The sequence below is a fragment of the Salmo trutta genome, chromosome 5 (genome assembly GCF_901001165.1).
Source record: "Salmo trutta chromosome 5, fSalTru1.1, whole genome shotgun sequence".
Classification (NCBI taxonomy): Eukaryota; Metazoa; Chordata; class Actinopteri; order Salmoniformes; family Salmonidae; genus Salmo; species Salmo trutta.
Window position 1 is genome coordinate 13,200,295 of NC_042961.1, and position 24,590 is coordinate 13,224,884.

General features: G+C 43.4%; 1 protein-coding gene across 1 annotated transcript in view; it reads right to left on the minus strand.

The window, feature by feature from the left end:
• Positions 1-22,820, minus strand: part of LOC115193687 (muscarinic acetylcholine receptor M3-like) — a 130,468-nt gene extending 107,648 nt beyond the window's left edge. Inside the window, exon 1 of the mRNA XM_029752593.1 lies at positions 22,285-22,820. The gene's annotated coding sequence lies outside the window, so the exon portion shown is untranslated. The remainder of the gene's footprint in view (positions 1-22,284) is intronic.
• Positions 22,821-24,590: the final 1,770 nt, after the last annotated feature.

Below are 24,590 nucleotides of genomic sequence, written 5' to 3' on the forward strand. Positions count from 1 at the left end.
TGTATGCTTGCTTGTTTTATTCAGCTTGTGTTCTGACAAGACTTATGAACAGGCTAAAGGAAGAGTACCGATGTCAGACCCAGTACGCTAGGATCATTTGCATATGTCTCCATGATGGATGTGTTTGGTGCTTCAATTGACCGAGCCTGCTGTTCAGACAAGGCCTGTGTCATGTTTACGTTTTGCATGTCACATCCACTGACTGATGGACTCATTGAGTGTGAACACAAAGACTTAACCACCACTTAAACACGATGACAGGGTCCAATAACAGACATGAACGAGTTGGCTATTTTCAGAAAAGCAATCAATACAAACCATGTTTATATTTGTTCTACAGTGGCAAGAAAAAGTATGTGAACCCTTTGGAAATACCTGGATTTCTGCATAAATTGGTCATAAAATTTTATCTGATCTTCATCTAGGTCACAACAACAGACAAACACAGTTTGCTTAAACTAATAACTCACAAAGGATTATACATTTTCATGTCTTTATTGAACACACCATGTAAACATTCACAATGCAGGGTGGAAAAAGTATATGAACCCTTGGATTAAATAACTGGTTGACCCTCCTTTGGCAGCAATAACCTCAACCAAATGTTTTCTGTAGTTGCAGATCAGACCTGCACAATGGTCAGGAGGAATTTTGGACCATTCCTCTTTACAAAACTGTTTCAGATCAGCAATATTCTTGGGATGTCTGGTGTGAACTCATCTCTTGAGGTCAAGCCACAGCATCTCAATCGGGTTGAGGTCAGGACTCTGACTGGGCCATTCCAGAAGGTGTATTTTCTTCTGTTGAAGCCATTCTGTTGTTGATTTACTTCTGTGTTTTGGGTCGTTATCCTGTTGCATCACCCAACTTCTGTTGAGCTTCAATTCGCGGACAGATAGCCTAACATTCTTCCGCAAAATGTCTTGATCATCTTGGGAATTCATTTTTTTCTGTCGATGATAGCAAGCTAAATGGGCCCTGAGGCAGCAAAGCAGCTCTAAACCATGATGCTCCCTCCACCATACTTTTCAGTTGGGATGAGGTTTTGATGTTGGTGTGCTGTGCCTTTTTTTCTCCTCACATAGTGTTTTGTGTTCCTTCCAAACAACTCAACTGTAGTTTCATCTGTCCACAGAATATTTTGCCAGTAGCGATGTGGAAGATCCAGGTGCACTTTTGCAAACTTCAGACGTGCAGCAATGGGTTTTTTGGACAGCAGTGGCTTTTTCCGTGGTGTCCTCCCATGAACACCATTCTTTCTTAGTGTTTAACGTATTGTAGACTCGCCAACAGAGATGTTAGCATGTTCCAGAGATTTCTATAAGTCTTTAGCTGACACACTAGGATTCTTCTTAACCTCATTAAGCATTCTGCGCTGTGCTCTTGCAGTCATCTTTGCAGGACGGCCACTCCTAGGGAGAGTAGCAACAGTGCTGAACTTTCTCCATTTATAGACAATTTGTTTTACCGTGGACTGATGAACATCAAGGCTTTTAGAGATACTTTTGTAACCCTTTCCAGCTTTATGCAAGTCAACAATTCTTCATCTTAGGTCTTCTGAGATCTCTTTTGTTCGAGGCATGGTTCACATCAGGCAATGATTCTTGTTAATAGGAAACTAACATTTTGTGAGTTTTTTTTATAGGACAAGGCAGCTCTAACCAACATCTCCAATTTCGTCTCATTGATTGGACTCCAGGTTAGCTGACTCCTGACTCCAATTAGCTTTTGGAGAAGTCATTAGCTTAGCGGTTCACATACTTTTTCCAACATACAGTAGATTGTGAATGTTTAATGTATGTATTCGATATAGACAAGAAAAATACAATAATGTGTGTGTTATTAGTTTAAGCACACTATGTTTGTCTATTTTTGTGACTTAGATGAAGATCAGATCAAATTTAATGAGCAATTTATGCAGAAATCCAGGTAATTCCAAAGGGTTCACATAATTTTTCTTGCCACTGTATATTAATCAAAGGAAACGAAAAAGGTCCATTGCGGCTACCTGGCCAGTGTACCAAGACACAAACAACATTTTGAAGTGACTGCTTATTCAGAGGACAGTATTTTGGTTATGTACTACTCAGAATGCTACCAGAAACACACTGCCAAGTGTTGGGCATTGTGAAAGATTTCTCTTTTCATTACATGCTTTTTGACACAGGGAAATGGATTGGCTTCATCAGCTAGATGACCAAACATATGTGTGAAGGCGAGGGTTAATCGAGGAATTTGGTTAATGGCTCGCTCTTGAAAGCTAACTGTAGTTCTGTCTTCTTGGCACTGATTAAGTGTACCGTTTAATAGTTAAGGATTTTCCATCCGAGGCTTCCACCGAGCAGGCAATTAAACACCTGACTGAACCCTAACCACATGCATCTGGGCCTTTTCTTTTTCACATTAACAATACTAAAGCCATGAAACACACCCAAAAAAAGGTGGTCCCAAACTTGATTAGGAACTATGTAAATAAAGCCAGACATCTCCTGATTATGATGTAAGGCTGGAGTTCTCGGTTATTAGAAACAGACCTGCCTGGGCTGAATGAGTCTTTACGGAGAAGACAGGGAAATGACTCAGACTCGTAGCTGCTCCCTCAAGCTCTAAATAGGCTTTCGTTATTTATTAATTACATCACATAATATCATGATATCTTTATAAGTAAATAATAAACGTCAGAGGAGCAGCAACAGGGTCACAAAGATGTCCCACTCCCCTGACACTTTGCAGCGGTTAAGGGATTGACTGATGTACTGAAAGTACTTACATAGGCCAGATGATTGCATCCTGGAAGGCAGACATTGAAGCACTAAAAATGGAGCCTGTGAGGAGCAGTTTTTAGATGATAGGGCAATGCAGATCTGGGCCAAATTATCAAGAGCTAGTTCTCTCAACCACAATCTTTTCTTGGAAGACAAACTAACCCTATAAACAACATTGGACATAAGAAATTAAGCAATTATATTTTTGTAGATTATAATACTGTCAGCTGTTATGTAGGTTGGTGACATAGGGACACAAGGAGTAACCATCACAGTGTCTATAACTCTTATCCCTGAATGGTATAGAATGTGGAGGCTCTGGCAAGACAAACTGTGCAGCCGTTGAGAGGAATAGTAATGATAAAATGCTCTGTATGAACAATTCCAATATTGTGCATCTTTCCTTCTGGGGACATTTATTTTCTTTCTCCACAAAAAAATATGAACAAGAAATGAGAATGTGTGGTGCAGAAGGTGCATAAATTAATTAGTGTCGATCAACAAAACACTTCACCCTAAAACAACGTCTGAAGTTGAAAACTTGTGAAGGAAATGTAATTTAGGTATGCATTCTAGCAGTGCCTGAAATTATGTTTGACATGCTGAAGATGTGGTTGATGAGGTGTGTCATCAAAGAACCAGGGATGTGAAGAGAAACAAACAAAGCTAGGCAACGACTTAGCGAGGGAAACTGCAACGGATTCTTCTGGGTTCTTTTGACAAAAACTCTGAAGTATAAGCTTGCTGTAAACAAGCTCTTTCCAATTAACTTGACCTACATGGCAAACTACTGTAGGTCAGCTACAGTTCATATTCAAAACTGTGTTTCTATTTTACCTTTATGACACAAGAAATTAAGCAATGATATTTTTGTAGATTCTAATACTGTCAGCTATTATGTAGGGTGGTGAAAGTTGCTTCAGATTAAATGTGGTATTTATGTGTATGCTCTATGTTTTGGCTGAATGATAGTAATTTGCACTTACTCCATTCAGTGTGTCCATGTTGTATAAAGAAATGCAGTGAGCTCAGATTATGATTACTTTAATAACACAAGAGAGCATCAAAGCAATAAACAATTTACTTCTGTCTGCCAGTGAATGTCTGCCATAAATACATTGGTTGGAGCCTTGCCAAACCATTTAATTCCTTCTTGTTCAGGGACTGTGTCCAATCCAAAGATTCCACTTCAGCCACTTCAGATCCTAATTATTGCTCAGACTTTTTGCTCAGAATTTCCTTCAGCATCGTAGGATCTCAATATTCCCCAAGTTCACAATTTGATATAGTTACACTAATAGGAAAATAACAATTTGTTTCACTCAATTACAGACTGTTTATGTAATAAGATTTTACGCTTTTTGCCTTGAGGACATTTTCTATAACAGAGATAATACTGTGAACTAAAACAGATTAGCCATAGGGAAAGTTTACGTCAAAATCAATATCTTCACACTTCCGTCAGAGCACTTTCATGTCACGCCAAATGTCGACATTCCACGAATGACCATGAGCTCCAGATTATTATCACTTGTGGAGCTCTGACAATTCCCTGGGATGTGTTAAATGTTTTTATGATCTGGCAGTCAAGAGGTGAAAGAATAATGAAAAGGAAATGCTATTGTGCACAAGGAGGGTTGCAAAAGGAGGGTGTATTACTGGAAACTTTCAAAATGTACCAGTAAATACCAGAATTTTTGTATATTTCAAGTTTTTTATGTAATCTATCTCAGGACATCTAGTGGCCCTTTGCTGTTTTTCAGATTATCACAGGTGTCTGTAATTATCTCTGGCCCTCTCTCTGACCTTATCACATGTAAAATATAAGAAATAATTAAATAATGATTTTCTAATAAAAAATAGAATGACAAAGCTGTAAAACATTATCCTAAATATAAACCATCAATTTAGTGAATACCATTGGTGTTTAAAATGAGGGTTTCAGCATGAAATAGATTTTATATTTATTTTATACAGTTTTATTTATTTGACTATGTCTATGTATTTGTTGTCAATGTTTTGGCATCAAAATGGTGGCAGTTGTAAAAAAAAAGTCAATAGTTGGACAAGTTGCAGATGCTTTTTTCATTAAATCGGCTATTTTCTCTTGAACCATATGATCTATCTACTAGAAACTCATGGAAAATATGGACACAGATTTAAAAATGAATACAATATATATATATATATATATATATATATATATATATATATATATATATACTGCTCAAAAAAATAAAGGGAACACTTAAACAACACAATGTAACTCCAAGTCAATCACACTTCTGTGAAATTAAACTGTCCACTTAGGAAGCAATACTGATTGACAATAAATTTCACATGCTGTTGTGCAAATGGAATAGACAACAGGTGGAAATTATAGGCAATAAGCAAGACACCCCAAATAAAGGAGTGGTTCTGCAGGTGGAGACCACAGACCACTTCTCAGTTCCTATGCTTCCTGGCTGATGTTTTGGTCACTTTTGAATGCTGGCGGTGCTTTCACTCTAGTGGTAGCATGAGACGGAGTCTACAACCTACACAAGTGGCTCAGGTAGTGCAGCTCATCAAGGATGGCACATCAATGCGAGCTGTGGCAAGAAGGTTTGCTGTGTCTGTCAGCGTAGTGTCCAGAGCATGGAGGCGCTACCAGGAGACAGGCCAGTACATCAGGAGATGTGGAGGAGGCCGTAGGAGGGCAACAACCCAGCAGCAGGACCGCTACCTCCGCCTTTGTGCAAGGAGGAGCAGGAGAAGCACTGCCAGAGCCCTGCAAAATTACCTCCAGCAGGCCACAAATGTGCATGTGTCTGCTCAAACGGTCAGAAACAGACTCCATGAGGGTGGTATGAGGGCCCAACGTCCACAGGTGGGGATTGTGCTTACAGCCCAACACCGTGCAGGACGTTTGGCATTTGCCAGAGAACACCAAGATTGGCAAATTCGCCACTGGCGCCCTGTGCTCTTCACAGATGAAAGCAGGTTCACACTGAGCACGTGACAGACGTGACAGAGTCTGGAGACGCCGTGGAGAACATTCTGCTGCCTGCAACATCCTCCAGCATGACCGGTTTGGCGGTGGGTCAGTCATGGTGTGGGGTGGCATTTCTTTGGGGGGCCGCACAGCCCTCCATGTGCTCGCCAGAGGTAGCCTGACTGCCATTAGGTACCGAGATGAGATCCTCAGACCCCTTGTGAGACCATATGCTGGTGCGGTTGGCCCTGGGTTCCTCTTAATGCAAGGCAATGCTAGACCTCATGTGGCTGGAGTGTGGCAGCAGTTCCTGCAAGAGGAAGGCATTGATGCTATGGACTGGCCCGCCCGTTCCCCAGACCTGAATCCAATTGAGCACATCTGGGACATCATGTCTCGCTCCATCCACCAACGCCACGTTGCACCACAGACTGTCCAGGAGTTGGCGGATGCTTTAGTCCAGGTCTGGGAGGAGATCCCTCAGGAGACCATCCGCCACCTCATCAGGAGCATGCCCAGGCATTGTAGGGAGGTCATACAGGCACGTGGAGGCCACACACACTACTGAGCCTCATTTTGACTTGTTTTAAGGACATTACATCAAAGTTGGATCAGCCTGTAGTGTGGTTTTCCACTTTAATTTTGAGTGTGACTCCAAATCCAGACCTCCATGGGTTAATAAATTGGATTTCCATTGATTATTTTTGTGTGATTTTGTTGTCAGCACATTCAACTATGTAAAGAAAAAAGTATTTAATAAGATTATTTCTTTCATTAAGATCTAGGATGTGTTGTTTAAGTGTTCCCTTTATTTTTTTGAGCAGTATATTTTTGTATTAAGTTATTCAAGTATGAGTTACCAAAATGAGGATAGATTGCCTTAGATTTTCTGTTAGTTATCAAAATAACTGCTTTGCAACCCTATGCACAAGACAGACTGATACCAATGGATTCTCCCAAATCAGGATAATTTTGCATTTGTAACATCTGATGGGGGTTGTAAAAAAGAACATCTAATCTTGCAGTAATTCAGGGAAAGCCAATTGATTTATCATTGGCCAATCATCGACCGGCTTGTATTGGAATAACCAAGGGCAACCGTGGGAATGTAAACAGAGACTGAGCTCCACTGTTTGTCTCCCAATACAAGTGGATAATAAATCTGGATTCTCCTAATCCTGTTCTATTGATTTGTAGCTGTAAAATGTCATAGAAATCATGCTGTACAATGTGTCATCATATATCCTGAATACATACATTCCGTCTTTACATAGTAGGCTGTCTATCTAACAATAGAACATTTGATCCCAGGTGGTTTCTTTATAGCTAGCTACAATGACGAGAAGGAAACTAGTTCAATATGTTAATGTGCAATGCTCCCATTACTGTTGTTTCTTTGTGAAAAGTGAACCTATCTCCCAAGCCCGCAGGCTAGATGGTACAGTTCTCCCTGTTTAATGTACTTCCCAGGAGTTGGCCAGAGGGCTCTCTCTCTCTCCTGATAGCACTGATAGACATGCATGTATCAATCACACATAGCCAAGGTGACGTTTCTAAGCAGGTGTTATTTTGTGCTCCCGGAGAGAACAGTGCGGGAGAACAATACAAACTGCCGTGTTCAAAACAAATGGGAATAAAAAATTTTTTTTAACTTGCTCTGACTGGGAAAATCATTTTGAACAGTCATCCAACTCAGAATTCCAAGTCGAAAACTCGCGCATTCTTCTAGAACTACAACTTTCCAACCTGAATATCACTGACGTCATGACATAAGGAGTGACAGCATATTACAGACTGTCTATATCTCTTATCTCTTACTGGTAGGTACTATGGAGGCTCTGACAAGACAAACTGTGCAGCCTTTGAGAGGAATAGTAATGATTAGGGTCGCAAAGCTACTGGTAATTTACCAAAGTTACCGGAATCTTCAGTAATTTTGGTAATAAACAGAAAATATACGTCCATCTATCGTAATTTTGCTTATTTGTACTTGAATTACTTGTAAAAAAAAAAGTATTCATATATAGTATTCATGTTTTTATATCTGTGTTCATATTGTCCATGAGTTTCTAATAGATAGACAATACGGTTCAAGAGAAAACAGCCTAATTAATGAAAAAAGCATCTTATTAACAAGCATTATTTTCAGTTACCTCTGCAACTCGTCCAACTACTGATTTGCACACAACTGCCACCAGTTTGATAACAAATACATATTGACATAGTAAAATAAATAAAAGTGTATAAAATGAATATAACATATATTTCATGCTTAAAACCTCATATTAAACACCAATGGTATTCACTAAGTTGATGGTTTCTATTTAGCATAATGTTTTACAGCTTTTTCATTCTATTTTTTGTCTATTTTATGTGAGAAGGCCAGAGAGAGGGCCAGAGATAATTACATACACCTGTGATAATCTGAAATATGCAAAAAAGCTAGATGGCTTGAGATAAATTACTTAAAATCCCGGAAAGATACCCAAATACTGGTAGTTTACTGGTAAACTTAGAAAGTTTCCAGTAATATACCCTCCCTTTGCAACCCTAGTAATGATCAAATGCTCTGTGGACTAATCCAATATTGTGCACCTTTCCTTCTCTGGACATTTACTTTCTTCCTCGACAAAAGAAACATGACAAGACAGAAATTAGGAAATGTGTGGTGCAGAAGGTGCATGAATGAATCAGTGTCTATCAACAAAACACTTCACCTCACTAGACCATAAAAAAAATGTGAATGCGAAAACTTGTGAAGAAAATGTCATTCAGGTATGCATTCTAGCAGAGTGTCTGAAATGATGTTTGACATGCTGAAGATGTGGTTGATGAGTTGTGTCATCAAAGAACCAGAGAGCCGAAGAGAAACAAACACAGCTAGGCAATGAGGAAAACAAGCAGGAGACATGTTTCAAATTGAATATGCCACAGCTTTATTGAAAGAAACTCTGCTACAGATTCTCCTGGGTTCGTTTAACAAAAACCTCATGATTTTACATTTAATGTAGCCTTGTGGAATAATTCAACATCTAATAAACTGAAAACCCTGAATTATAAGCTACATTTAATTTTATATGTTACTTGAAATAACATACAAGACAACAGTAAACATGTTGTCCCCTACGAATAATGCAGCGCCCCCTTTGGGCCAATCAATGTAATTTTGTAAATTACGGATTTCTATGGCCAGATGCATCATTCACCCAAGTTTCGTCAAAATCGTGTCAGTTATCTCAGAGATATCGCTTGGGTTAGCTAGACTCACATCCCTCAACATGTGTGCCAAATTTCACTCAGTCAAACAGATCAAAATATATAAACATGTGCCCTTTATAGTGCCACTGTTTGGTCAATATGAATGTTCTTGCATATGTTGAGTCTTGACAGTGTTTGCAACATCTGTACCAAATTGTGTTGCAATACCACTATCCTTGACTAATTTATATTAATTTATGTGTCAGACCACGCCCATGTGAATGTTTATTGGTCAATAGCGGCCATGTTGTTTTAGGTACTAGTCTGGAAAATATTCCGCTGAGACCTTTGTCCATAAATGCCACATGGGCATTCAGTGCCAGAAGTGTTTTCACAAAATTCAAAATGGTGGACCTTCTGGGTCCCTGAGGCAAATGTGTTCCTTGTGAGAAGAGGGACCTATGTATCGAATGCCATGACTTTAGGTCAAACGGGGTTAGGAGCATGACCTTTCAAAGTTTGATTTTCAATCTCTTGTTATAGCGCCACCATTTGACCAATCAGTGTAATCAGTGTAAAATGCCGGATCTCTATGGAAAGACACATCATTCACACAAGTTTTGTGAAAATCGGGCCAGTGTTGTCTGAGATATCGCGTGTGACTAACGTACGAACGAACTGACGGAGACAGATCCACAGTCCCTTCCCCGATTTCATTGTGGGGAACAATTCAATACATTTAAAGCTCATTATCTTAGAATTCCATTTGTCACTGGTTTCCTTTGTAGCTTGACTGCCTCTAAGCAGATGACTCACAAAGCAGTAGATGTGTGTTCTAGATGGTTCTATTGTGTGAGACACGAGGGTGTGTGGGCAGCCTGATTAACACTGGGTGTTTATTTAATCAAGGAGAAAAGACAACCCAAATGGGAAACCCAGGGATTGACACAACATGGTTTTTCACTGTTTTATCTTTTGCACATTTTGATCAAATTAGTTGCTTAAGCTACAGTACATCTCACAAAGGAAATATTGAAGAGACGTTCAGAAAATAAACTTTGCTATTCCTACTTGGAAATATACCCAGAGAAAAGATTTGTATGCAACAATTGTTTGGAGTAAAAAAAGGCTAAACAATATGACTGATTAGTGTGCCACAAAGAAGTAAAAGAAACAACCTATTAAAGTTTCATTTGGAAAGTAATATTTTATCATATCAGTATTGTGAGCCAGTACATTAGCTCGGAATAATAAACAAACCATCTAATACAGTCAGTTGCTTGTTTGATGAAAACACAGTAGCAAATCACTGTAATTGAGTGTTCGTCAGTGTTTTTGCTTTGTCCCTCTCCTGCTCTCACCACCTCGTGCTCCTTCTCTGTCTGTTCCACTAACTCTATCCCTTTCATTTCCACCCACTCTCTGTACCCTAGCCCTCCACACACAGCTGCCTGGCCCTGGACTCGCCTAGCCTGGAGTGGAGCTGCCTGGCCCTAGACTCGCCTTGACTGGAGTGGAGACTGCCTTGGATAAACAGGCTGTCATATAAGGCCAGGGTACAGCAGGTCTGTCTGTCTATCCCTCCCTCCCTCTCACTTCTTTTTACTCCCACTCTCTGTCCCTCACTCACTCCCTCTCTCCCTTTCTCTCTCTTTCCTTCTACACCTCTCATGCTCTCTTCCTCACAAAATGATGGACAGCTAGGCCTTATTGATGTATGTACATGGAAGAGACAGAGCAGGCACAAAAAAGGGCTCCATACAGTATATTAACCATGAATCAACATTCCCTCGACTCACACTACCAGAGAAAGAGAAAGGCATCAGCACAGAAGAGCTGCCTGAAGGGGACCAGCCCTCAAAACTTACATTTGATAAGTATAGAAATATGAATACCAGCACTGTGGAGTGTCTCCATTATAGTCAAAACAGCACATCCAAATGTGCTGTTTTGTTTTGGATGTGCTGTTCTTAAAGAATGTGGGGATTTCAACTGAAGGAAAACATTGGCTATAAAATGTCCTGATTGATGATGTCCACTCTCCTACCATAATGCATTCTCCCATTTTACCCCAAATCTGCCCATTGAACACTTTTCATTATCTGACTTTGATCGGGGATCTCTAAGTAGCCAACTGTAGATACAGTACAATATGCCAATACAAACAATAAGCTCCTTTAACAGCTCTCATAAAAGCACTTAACTATAAGCCCAGGGTGCACTTCACACCAAGCCACATCCTGGAAGTAAAGGTCAATGAATGATGAGCACTTTGCAACTACTAAAACAATTTAATTAACTAATCAATAGTCCAATCAACTATAGCCTACACTGAATGACTATAGGAGGCCTCTCATTGTCTGAAGTTGTTAATGATGCAGTAAAACTGTGAATTAAACTCCATTGTAATCATTGCTCTTTTTAAATGCAGCCCATACATCGGCTGCAGACGTAGCTAGGCTGTGTGTTTTGAAATGTGTTTGGGAAATGGGAGGGGCACGACATGCTACTGGATGCAATGTCTATTTTCCCAGTTTCTGTGAAGCTAAGCAGGCCTTGTGAGAGCAGCAGCAAAGACAGCACAGATAGCAGCCAGTCACCTCACAAGGCCTCTCTACAATCAGGCCCTCGGGATCTAAGTACACTCCTGAGACTCTGTAAAGAGAAGGCTATACTGTACACCAGATTGATCATTGTTTTACAACAGGCAATATACCTTAGACCAGTGTTTCAAAAAAACAGGGATATTTGCTAGTCAGTCAGTTAATACCGATTTCATCCAATATGCCAACAGGGATTTTTTTATAGACTTTAATGGAATAATAATTAGGTGGATGATTATATTTTACATGTATTTTTTTGCATATCCCAACTCCCCGAGAGTGGGGTCACAGCCAGGGTCAGCCATTATCAACGGCAACCATGGCACAATTTGGGTTGTGTCTTGTTCAAGGAATATCAAAAGCTGTTTCACCTTGTCAGCTCTGGGATTCAAACTAGCGACCATTCGGTTAAAGGCCCAACACTCTAACTGCTAGGCTACCTGCCACCATACTATGCTATCTGCCAGATCTTTCATATGGATTGCATGGGTGCATCGTTGAGCATTTTGCTACTACGTTGATGAACCACCAACAATGTGGTCTGTTTCACCTGTCTTTGTGATTGTATCCACCCCCCTCCAGGTGTCGCCCATCTTCCCCATTATCCCGTGTATTTATACCCGTGTTCTCTGTTGGTCTGTTGCCAGTTCGTCTTATTTGTCAAGTCAACCAGCATTTTTGTGTCTCAGCTCCTGCTTTTCCCAGTCTCTCTTTTTCTCGCCCTCCTGGTTTTGACCCTTGTCTGTCCTGACTCAGAGCTCGCCTGCCTGAACACTCTGCCTGCCCCTGACCCTGAGCCTGCATGTCAACCTGTACCTTTGCCCCAACTCTGGATTATTGACCTCTGCCTACCCTGACCCTGAGCCTGCCTGCCGTCTGGTACCGTTGCCCCACCTCTGGTTTACTGATCCCCTGCCTGCCTTGACCTGTCTATTGCCTGCCCATGTTGGATTATTAAACCATTGTTAATTCGACGTTGTCTGCATCTGGGTCTTACCTTCATACCTGGTAGTACGAACTGGCCATGACTGACCCAGCAGACCTGGGCCATGACTGACCCAGCAGACCTGGGCCAGCTGCGCAGTGCCATCTCCCCCCAAGGAGCCTCCATTGGTTGGCACGAGGAATTGCTTCGTTGTCTTATGGAGGGGGTCCAAACATTGGCTGAGCGCCATGACCGGGCGTTAGACATGCTGCTGTCTGGAGGGCAGCCTGCCACAGTGGTACCCCCACCGCCCCTCAGTAACTCCGCGGTTAGCAGCGCCACCCCACCGGCCACTCCACCTTCCCGGGAGCCCCGTTTACCTCGCCCGGAACACTTTAATGGAGAGCCAAGCACCTGTTGAGCGTTTTTAGCTTAGTGTGCCCTCATTTTCGAGCTTCAGCCCTCCTCCTTCCCCTCGGAACGCTCCAAGATGGCCTACCTCATCACGCTGATGTCTGGGAGGACTCTCATCTGGGCTACCGCCGTATGGGAACAACAGCCAGCCATGTGCGTGTGTCTGGAGGGGTTCATGGGAGAGGTGAGGAAGGTTTTTGATGCCCCGTTCTCCGGGGGAGAAGCTGCCTGGAAGCTAATCCAGCTCTGGTAGGACGCCTGCAGAGTGGCCGACTATGCTGTGGATTCCGCACTTTGGCAGCGGAGAGTTCGTGGAACCAGGAAGCACGGTTCGACATGGTCCTGCACGGATTCTCGGAGGAGGTTAAGGACGAGCTTGCTGCTCGGGAGTTACCCATGGATCTCGATTCCCTCATCGCTTTGACCATCCGCATCAATGGCCGATTGCGGGAACGAAGGATGGAGAGGAAATTCGATTTTGCTCGCACGTCCAGGGATTCTACCTCACCACCGAGTCATCCCAGAAGTCCCCGATGGTCCCGTTGCCGAGAGCACCCGAGTTTTCCCGTCCTTCCTCGAGAGTCATCGAAGACGGCCGAGGCACTGTGTCCCGAACCTATGCAACTAGGCAGAGCTGGGCTCTCGCCAGCGAAACGGAAACACAGGATCAACACAAGGAGCTGTCTGTATTGCGGGACTTTTGGTCATTTTGTGTCCTCTTGCCAGGTAAAAGACCAGGCTCACCGTTAGGAGCGAGAACTCTAGTGGGCCATATGGAGTACTTTTCTGCTTCCCTTACTCGCACCCCTTTTCATGTTATTCTGCTGTGGGGAAATCAGTCAAAATCTATCTGGGTCCACATTGACTCTGGGGCCGATGAAAGCTTTTTGTACGCCACCCTGGCTTCCGAGCTGAACATTCCCACTCAGCCCCTCTCCATTCCCATGGATGTTAGAGCGCTGGTCAGGCGCTCTATAGATCGGGTCACCCATATCACCACTCCCATCAACCTACGTGTGTCAGGGAATCACATCGAGACCATTCAATTCCTGCTCATCAAGTCCGCCCAGATTCTCGTGGTCTTGGGATTCTCCTGGCTCCAGCGACACAATCCCCTCATCAACTGGTCTACGGGTGCTATCATGGGCCGGAGTCCGTTCTGTCACGCCCATTGTCTGAAGTCGGCGCAACCTGCCCCGGGACGTCTTCCTGGGGGTTCTGAAGTTGCTCCGAACCTCTCCGCCATTCCCGCAGAGTACCAGGACCTCCGGGAGGTGTTCAGCAAGTCCTACATTGGGGAATCCCTAGCTACAGGATTTATCCGTCAGTCTTCCTCTCCCGCTGGCGCAGGTTTCTTCTTCGTGGAGAAAAAGGACAAGACCCTGCGCCTGTGCATTGACTACCGGGGACTCAATGACATTACTGTAAAGAACCGTTATCCACTACCACTCATTTCCTCGGCCTTCGAGCCGCTCCAGGGGGCCACTGTTTTCTCCAAGCTGGCTCTACAAAACGCCTACCACCTGGTGCGAATACAAGAGGGGGACAAGTGGAAGACCGCCTTCAACACGGCAAGCGGCCACTACGAATATCTGATCAACACCCTTTGGCCTCACCGACGCCCCTGCAATGTTCCAGGCTCTGGTGAATTATGTTTTCTGTGACATGCTCAACCGGTTCGTCTTCGTCTACATTGACATCCTCGTCTTCTCCCGCTCCCACCAAGAACACGTCCTCCACGTCCGACAGGTTCTCCAGGCAAAAAAAGTGCGAGTTCCATCGCTCTACCATTCCCTTTCTGGGCTACATCATCTCTGCTGGAAGTGTCCAGATGGATCCTGAGAAGGTGAGAGCGGTGGTGGATTGGCCTCAGCCTACGTCCAGGTAGCAGCTGCAGAGCTTCCTGGGGTTTACCAACTTTTATCGCCACTTTATCCGGGGTTACAGGACCCTGGCCTCCCCCTGTCTGCACTCACCTCTACCATACCAAGGTTCCATTCACGTGGTCCTCTGCCGCTGACCTTAAACACCGCTTCACCACTGCTCCTATCCTGGTTCATCCTGACCCTTCCTCTCAATTCGTGGTGGAGGCCGATGCTTCGGATGTCGGAGTGGTGGCTGTTCTGTCCCAACGTTCTGCCCTGGACCTTAAGCTGCATCCCTGCGCCTTCTATTCCCACCGCATCAACGCCACGGAGAGGAACTACGATGTGGGGAATTGGGAGCATATCGCGGTGAAGATGGTGTTGGAGGATATAAAGGCACTGGCAAGAAGGGGCGGAACATCCGTTCATTGTGTGGACCGACCACAAAAACCTGGAGTATCTCAGCACCGCCAAGCGCCTCAGCTCCAGGCAAGCAAGATGGGCCCTGCTGTTTACCTGATTCATCTTTTCCCACTCCTACCAGCCAGGGTCCAAGAACGTCAAGCCGGATGCCCTGTCTCGCCGCTATAACCCCACGGTTACCACCCCAGAGCCCGAGACCATCCTTCCCACCTCATGCCTGGCGATGGCACTCAGCTGGGGTATAGGGAAACAGGTCCGGGAGGTGCAGCGATCCCAGTCGAACCCTGGGTGGGGCCCCCCAGATAACCGGATGTTTCTGCCTGATGTTGTCCGCTCCGCGGTCCTGGAGTGGCCCATTCCTCCAGGCTTGCCTGTCAACCGGGCTCTCGTCGGACCCTGGCCTTCATGCAACAATACTTTTGGTGGCCTACGATGGTTCCGGATGTTGTCACATTTGTCGCCGCCTGCATCGTCTGCTCACAGAACAAAACTCCTCGCCAAACTCCGGCTGGTCTTCTCCAACCACTGCCTGTCCTTCACCGACCCTGGTCCCATATATCCCTGGATATCGTCACGGGTCTCCCCCCGTCTGAGGGCAACACTGGCATCCTGACTGTGGTCGACCTGTTTTCCAAAGCCGCCACTTCATTCCTCTTCCCAAACTACCCTCGGCCAAGGAGACGGCCCAGCTTATGGTGCAGCACGTCTTCCGGTTCTCGTCCCGGTTCTGGAAGGTGTTCTGCACGCTCAATGGGTTGTCGGCCAGCATGTCCTCCGGATTCCACCCCCAGTCAGAGCGAGCTAACCAGGACTTAGAGACGACTCTTTACTGCCTAGTCTTCGCCAACCCTACCACCTGGCGTCAGCAACACCCTTCCTTGCTCTGTCACAGGTCTCTCGCCCTTCGAGTGTTCCTTTGGATATCAGCTTCCGCTCTTCCCCGTGTCAGAGGAGGAAGTCAGCAATCCCTCTGCCCAGATGTTCATCCGCCGCTGTCGCCGTACCTGGAAGAGAGCCCGGGCCGCTCTGAAGACCACTTCCAGGTATAGGCGACAAGCGGATTGCCACCGGACCCCTGCTCCACGCTATCAGATCGGGCAGAGTGTATGGCTCTCCACCCGGGACCTGCCCCTCCAGGTGGAGTCCCGTAAACTTTCCCCTGTTTCATCGGCCCGTTCCCCATCTCTAGAGTCATTAGCCCCACTGCTGTTCATCTTTTGTTACCCCGTACCCGCCGTATTCACCCTACTTTCCATGTGTCTAGGATTAAGCCCGTGTCTCACAGCCCTTTGTCTTCTATTTCTAGGCCCTCCTCCCCGTTTCATCGATGGCCATCCGGCGTACACGGTGAGACGCCTCCTGAGTGTTCAACCATGGGGCAGGGGTTTCCACTACCTGGTTGACTGGGGAGGGTTCTGACCCGGAGGAGAGGTGCTGGATCCCTGCTAGAGACATCCTGGACCCAGCCCTCATCGCCGACCTCCACCGCCAGCACCCCGGTCAACCAGGTATGCGCCCAGGTAGGATGCCAAGCGGCGCCTCTTGGGGGGTACTGTCACACCCTGATCTGTTTCACCTGTCTTTGTGATTGTCTCCAACCCCCTCCAGGTGTCGCCCATCTTCCCCACTATCCCCTGTGTAATTATACCTGTGTTCTCTGTTGGTCTGATGCCAGTTCATCTTGTTTGTCAAGTCAACTAGTGTTTTTGTGTCTCAGCTCCTGCTTTTCCCAGTCTCTCTTTTTCTCGCCCTCCTGGTTTTGACCCTTGCATGTCCTGACTCTGAGCCCGCCAGCCTGACCATTCTGCCTACCCTGACACTGAGCATGCCTGCTGTCCGGTACCGTTGCCCCACCTCTGGTTTACTGACCTCTGCTTGACTTGACCTGTCTATTGCCTGGCCCTGTTGGATTATTAAACCATTGAAGACTTCTTCGGGGTAGGGGGCAGTATTCGGAAGTTTGGATGACTGAGGTGCCCAAAGTAAACTGCCTGTTACTCAGGCCCAGAGGCTAGGATATGCATATAATTGGTAGTATTGGATAGAAAACACTCTAAAGTTTCCAAAACTGTTAAAATAATGTATGTGAGTATAACAGAACTGATATAGCAGGTGAAACCCGAGGAGAATCCATCCGGGAATTTTTTTGTTGTTGAGCTCACCACTCATTATAATGGCTGTCTATGGGAATATCAAAGGAATACCTCCCAGATTGCAGTTCCTAGGGCTTCCAGTAGATGTCACAGTCTTTAGAAAGAGTTTCAGGCTTGTTTTTTGAAAAATGAGCTAGAATTTGTAGTTTTTCTAGGTGGCTCCCATTTTGGCTGTAGTATTGTGGCACGCGTCGGTGAGAGCACGCACATCGTTATTTATCGGCGGTAATGAACATACTATTCTCCATCTTAAATTTGATCATTTATTTACATATTAGGGTACCTGAGGATTGATTAGAAACGTTGTTTGACATGTTTGGACGAAGTTTATTGGTAACTTTCGGGATTCATTTGCATGCATTTTGAACGAGGGAAACCGGTGGATTACTGAGTCAAGCGCGCCAACTAAACTGACTTTTTTGGGATATAAAGAAGGACTTTATCGAATAAAACAACCATTTATGATGTAGCTGGGACCCTTTGGATTGCAAACAGAGGAAGATCTTCAAAGGTAAGTGATTTATTTTATCGCTATTTCTGACTTTCGTGACGCCTCTGCTTGTTTGGAAAATGTTTGAAATGCTTTTGTATGCGGGGCGCTGTACTCAGATAATCGCATGGTATGCTTTCGCCGTAAAGCCTTTTTGAAAAATGACAAAGTGGCTGAATTAACTAAGTTAAGCTTTTAACTGATGTATAACACTTGTATTTTCATGATTGTTTAATATTACGAATTTTGTATTTTGAATTTCGCGCTCTGCAATTTTACCGGATGTGAGGTTAATTCGACATTGTCTGCATCTGGGTCTTACCTTCATACCTGTTACATGTGTTTACAATAAAGGAATGATCTGCAGAGACTTTCAACACCTTCTCCAATACTTCACAGGTATTTCAACCTAACGGCCTCTTTGCAGAGTTCTCTTCCCATTGAACCATTCCATCTAAATTTCCCAGAATGCTTTTGCCATTACCAGGAAATTGTAACAAAGTGCTCAAAAGCAGTATCCCCAATAGCTGAGGAGTTTTCCAACAAAGCAAGATTCCCCTTAGATAGGTTTTCTATCTGAAAAGTAATGTCACGAACAAAAGCAGTGGCATGGAATGAGTGGTGGCCTGTCTAAATATAGCCACTCTGTCCTGGTCTGTTCTGAAGTCCTGGGAAAGTGGATTACAGTGGATTTAACATAAAGATGAAGACTAATGAAGCTCAATGAGTGACATAGATGATGCGTCTGGCCATCTGACTGCAGTAAGCCCATAACTGCTGCTCTAAAAGTAGACAGAGCTTCCTACTGCAATGTACTATAAAATAATTGGAACACGAATGAGACCATTCGTCAAGATACGCCTGTGTTGTTTAGGAGTTGTAACAAAAATGCAATTTTGAAGGAAAGTAGTTTGAGACCTTCACACTCCCTCATACTTCCTCAGGAAAACACAAATAAATGCAACAATTGTGCCAATATACAGTACAATGGATCTGTAAGGTTACAATGAAGTAGGTCAAGGACTGAAATATTTTCACTATAATGCATTGAATAGTTCACCTTTACAGCAAGAACAGCAATGCAGTTTTGTCTGAGCAACAATTGGCTAACCAGCCCCACTAAGGCCATCCAAGGGTGTATTATTTAAGTGATAATGACCAAAACATGCCAATATATCCTCCAAACACTGGCTTTGACGGCATTATCCTGCTTGTCCTCGAGGGCCCTCATAGTGTTCTACAGAAGCACCATCAAGAGCGTACTGTCGGGCTGTATCACAACCTGGTTGCTGACTGCAAGGCTCTACAGAGGGTTGTACGCTCAGCCGGACGCACCGTTGGGTGCCCTACAGAACACCTAAACACCAGGTGTAGCAGGAAGGCCAAGAAGATCATCAAGGACCTCAGCCACCCAAGCCACGGCTTGTTCTCCCCACTTCCATCACTCAGACAAAGGCAGTATAGAAGCATCATAGCAAAAGCTTTCAGACTGCCCAATAGCTTCTACCCCCAGACAATCAGGCTGCTGAATAGCCACCACTAGCCCCCCCCCCCCCCCCCCACCCCAGTTTGCTGGAAAAACAGCAAACTATCAGCATTTTGTTTCGTTTGACCTGAATTTCTATTGACATTTCCTTGTATATATCCATAAAAATTAAGCTGATTCATGATTTCGACTGGCTGAGAAAAGTTGCCTGTCTGTCTCATCCTGACTCCCGACATGTTCATTACTATGGGCCAGCTGGAGATTTCAATATTGAAACAATGTTGCAAATGTTGGAGAGTCAGATAGCAAGATTTATACAAATCTCTGCTGTTGAAAACCAAAAGAAAGAAGAGAATGTCTATATGCTTTCTTACAGTAGAGATCAAGTTTATAAATTGCCTGGTGGGATGATGAGACCGTGGATTACGCAATGAGATGGAACAGTAAATAAGCATTTCAACCTCATAGCCTTAGCCGGTGCTATCTTGTGGAATAGACACTGGCTGGAACACGGTTTTAACCAATCAGCATCCAGGATTAAACCCACCCATTGTATATCCTTCAGTACCACACCATGAAAACACGTCAAAAATGAGCTACACATTGTACACCAGATAATGTGATACACTAAAAATGAGGGGTTCAACAAGGGTTCTTCTAAAATCCTCAAAGTTCTTTGAAAAACCTTAGGGTTCTTGGCACTGAAAATGGTACCCAAAAGGTTCTTCCAAGAACCCCATAGGCGGTGGGGTTTATCGAGGAAGCTTCTTAGTTGGTGGGGGTTCTTGCAGGAACCTAACTGCCCAACTGAAATATTTCGATTTGAATTTGAAAGGACAGCAGGTGAAGGCACTTAACTGAAAAATTTAAAGATCTCCTCAATTTAAGGTAAGGTTTGTTAGTCCCTTGTATGATCTAAATTGATATTGTTTTATGATAATACCATCTATTTTTTCATATTTATGCAAAACTTTCTGAAACATAGAATGGACACAATTCAATGGATATCAATTAACATAGAGGTAAGAATATGTAGGCTATAAGAATATGTTGAAGGCTAGCTGTATTGGGTGCAGATGATTGAACTGCTCACTTTTGTGTCTCTCTGCAGGTATACAGACAAGGAGGCATACAAAGGTATGTGAATTGGTATTGGTATGTTATGTAGATCACATTTACCATCCTCCTCCCTTACCTCTTCAATTAATATCCCATAGGCCTTTACATTATGGACAGGGTATGTCCATAATTAACCCGAAAAGGTTCTTTGAGGATCCATTACAAAAGGTTATTTGAAGAACTTATAGGTGTTCCCCACAGTTTCCATTTGAAGAACCCCTAAAGGATACTACAGGAACCTTTTCTTTTTAGAGTGTATAACCAAAGATTGTTGGTGTCTATTACTGGACGTTGCAGGAAAGGACCATACAAACCGCCGCTATAGATATTTTGTGACACTTTTTATTTTGTTTAACCTTTATTTGACTAGGCAAGTCAGTTAAGAACAAATTGTCATTTACAATGACGGCCTACAGGGAAACAGTGGGTTAACTGCCTTGTTCAGTGGCAGAACAAAAGATTTTTACCTTGTCAGCTCGGGGATTCAATCCAGCAATCTTTCGGCCCAACGCTCTAACCACTAGGCTACCTGCCGCCCCGAAAGAAGTACCTTATAAATAAATGTCTGTGTCCAGTTGCAGGCGGTTAATTTGAATTTAGAAAATGCTCCATGAAGTAATCCAACAATGTATACGCCACCATCTTGCCTATTTCAAATCTTCTCTTATTGATGGAGATAGGTGGGTGTCTAAATTCAAACGAACCACCTGCAACTGGACATGGACATTTATAAGATACCACTTTGGCCAAATCGAGAACAAAAAATCTTGGGCTTTCCTGTAACGCCCAGTATTGGACACCAAAAATCTTTGGTTATATCACATTATCTGGGGTACAATCTGTAGCTAGTCAACAATGATCATCTCAGGCTGTCGCAACATTCCCATGGAACCTTCCATCTATAGGCCAAAGCCACTTTACCTACAGTATACCAACTGTAACAAATACCAAACCACAAAACCTGTATCTCTAATGTTCAGTCAACTGGCTCAGTCTCTGCATGTAAATACATATTTTCTCAAACACATTCCAGGTAAAGCTGACAGAGTTTGTATATCATGCAACAATTCCCAGATAATGGCAAGCAGGTATGATTTAAGCCTCGAAACATATGAGTGAAACATCTGGCTTGGAATAATGTAAAAAATATCTTAAAACAACCTATATAAAGCTTGAATAAGACAGTTATACCACTGGGGTGGCTGTAGTTTACATAGTTTGTTACCAATGCTATAAAGCTTGACATTATCTGACACTACGTCAAAGTACCCTCAAGTAAAAAAAAAGAACATTCCTTTGCCTTCCCATTTTTGGACATTGTAAATAAACAGTAACCACAATACATGAAAGCTGCCACATGCCATGTAAGGGCACAATTCAATTCCCTTTCTCTAACAATGCACATAACTATCATGCACGAATACAAGGAAATTAAATGATGAAGCGAGGCAGCAACATTTTTTCATTTATTTTCAGGGACCAGTTTGCAGTAGAGGATGCTGGGGTGTAACGTCAGCACATTAAAATAAAAGCTATAGCTATATGCGCTAGCACTTGCTTCCTCGAACTTAGAAAATAGCGATATTAGAATGTAGACAATATAAAAAGGTGTGTAACAGTAAATGACACAACTAAACAATTTCGAAATATTATAATTATCACATTTTCTGTAATTTCAGAGAATATGACAATGGTACACTGCAACATTAATCAGCAACATGATGGTGAAACTGCGTACAACTATGCATATAACGTTACTAGAAAGAAATTCAAGAAACCGTGACCAAGAAAAAAAAGGTATATAACCTAATAAAATACAATATTTTTACAAAACACACATTGTAATATTACTCACACATTTGTACTTACCTCTTACAAACTACGGTATTAATTGATGGATAAAGCCAAGGACGATACATTTGGCTTAAGGACGCAGTCCACAGTTCGCCACAGTTTCATAGGTCAGTCCAAACAAAGTCGTTGAAGCTCTCTGACAGTGTGCGCTGCCTTGCCGCTCGCGCCTTGCTTAACCGTAGTCTGTTCGCGGGTCAGCGTACCCGCCAAGAACCGGGCACTAATTACGGAAGGCTGTGGAATCTCCAGGAGCGCACGGGAAGTGTCTCTCCGGGTACATTAGTGTGATTGGTCAGGAGGACAATGACGTACCAGCAGGTGGCACAACCGTTGTTTTATCGAGGATTCATTGATCATTCCAGGAGCTCTGTGTGGAATGCAAGGATTTCGAGTGGATGAAACATTTGATACAGTGATTAAATTATGCGAGGAATGACACGTATTGTGCTTTGAATTACTATCCTGTATTTACCATCTTGTCATATTTTCAAATGTATTTTTTTTTGCTGAACATAATAACAAAGCTGCAGTGTCCAAGGCACTCACATGTTTAACCTTGTTTCCAATAATTTTGTGTTTAGTACATGAATCCGTTGAAATTAAACTATATATTTACAGTAGATATGATTAAGTGTGGTTTGACACGAGCATGTGCAAGACAGGACGCCAAACCAAATGTTTTAATTGATTGATTAAAACACAAATAAGAAGTGAATGTTAATCCGCAGTGGAATGTGTAAACCAATTATAAATACTGTCAGAGACTTGGGGAATGGGCACTCGCCCTACTTATTTATCCAGCAAAGACTGCTGCCCAGCCCCACCGCCATATTTAAATTCAGAACTTCTATATTCCTTTGACAATCAGACTAAATGAATGTATAGCCCTGGTTAAATGATATAATCTAAATATCATTTCTGATAAACACCATTTCATCGTCATCATCATGCGTGTGCGTGCGCCTGTGTGACATGCTGAGACAGTGCAGTGCTGTATGTGGGCTGACTTCAGGTCATTGAGCGATGTATATTTAAAGGCTCGCAAACATTGCAACGAATGTGGTCTAACGTTAGCGTTCATCTGCCAATAGTTCAGCGCGCTGTGTTTTAGGGACCAGCCGCTGTAGACGTCTGACTGCGGACATTTTTCCATGCCATTCAACATGTAAAATCGGTGCGCACTCGGTTCACAAATTACTTTCAGAGGTGCTAAGTGGCCAGAAAACGCTATTGGTGTGTCTGAGCCCTTTGGAGTGAACACTTCACCATGTGCTCAGATAGTCCCTAGATTTTAGGTAAATCCTGTGGGTGTGCTTGTAGAGATTTAAGAAAGCATACCAGAAAGAAACAAACACACAAACAAAGAAAGAAAGTACAATAGAACAAGGACAAATATTGACATTAAACCAATTTATAAAAAACTACACCCAAGAAAACCAAGCAAACAGGATATTGATTGCTGCAGCTGCATTTGTAATAAATAATAGGTTTATCATAATAATCATTAGTTATTCTCTATCAGATTACATGGTGGAAAGTCTTTAAATTGAGGTACCCCTTGCCTTAAGAAAGATAATTGACCACCCCCCCTTCCCACTCTAGAGCTGAAAATTAGGTTGTGAGCCCATCATCCTTCAATTTCACACTTTTCCAATTTTACACCCATGCCCACCATTGTTGCTATGGCAGGTAATTTGGTCAGAGGCAAAAGTGTTGGACCAGTGGCCTTCCACACACTCTTGTCATTGTGCAACAGAGTCCAGGCTTTCTTTCGGGGTTGTGGAGTATTGTGTTTTTGTATGGACACAAATATGACCCACTGTCTGTAACCTCACAACAAAGGTCAGGAGCTTACCCTCCTTCAATACTCTTTGATAGTGTCACCCGGGGTGGCTTTCATGATACTCATTCATCTGTAAAATAATAGACACAGACTAATACAGCCTTGCCACTGTAATGGTAAACATAATTTCCTTTAACACCATACCCGAACCGGACGAGTGCATGCGCCATCATGCGCAAATTGATTTTGTCCCCCCACACCAAACGCGGGGGGGGGGGGGCAGTGCCCCTGCAACAACAATTTTGGACCCCCTTGTGGCCCCCCTAAATGTGGAGTAGCATTAAACATGTATGGCAATTTAGCTAGCTAGCTTGCAGTTGCAAGCTGTGTCCTATTTAGCTAGCTTGCTGTTGTTAGCTAATTTGTCCTGGGATATAAACGTTGAGTTGCTATTTTACCTGAAATGCACAAGGTCCTCTACTCCGACAATTAATTCACACATAAAACGGCCAACCGAATCGTTTCTAGTCATCTCTCC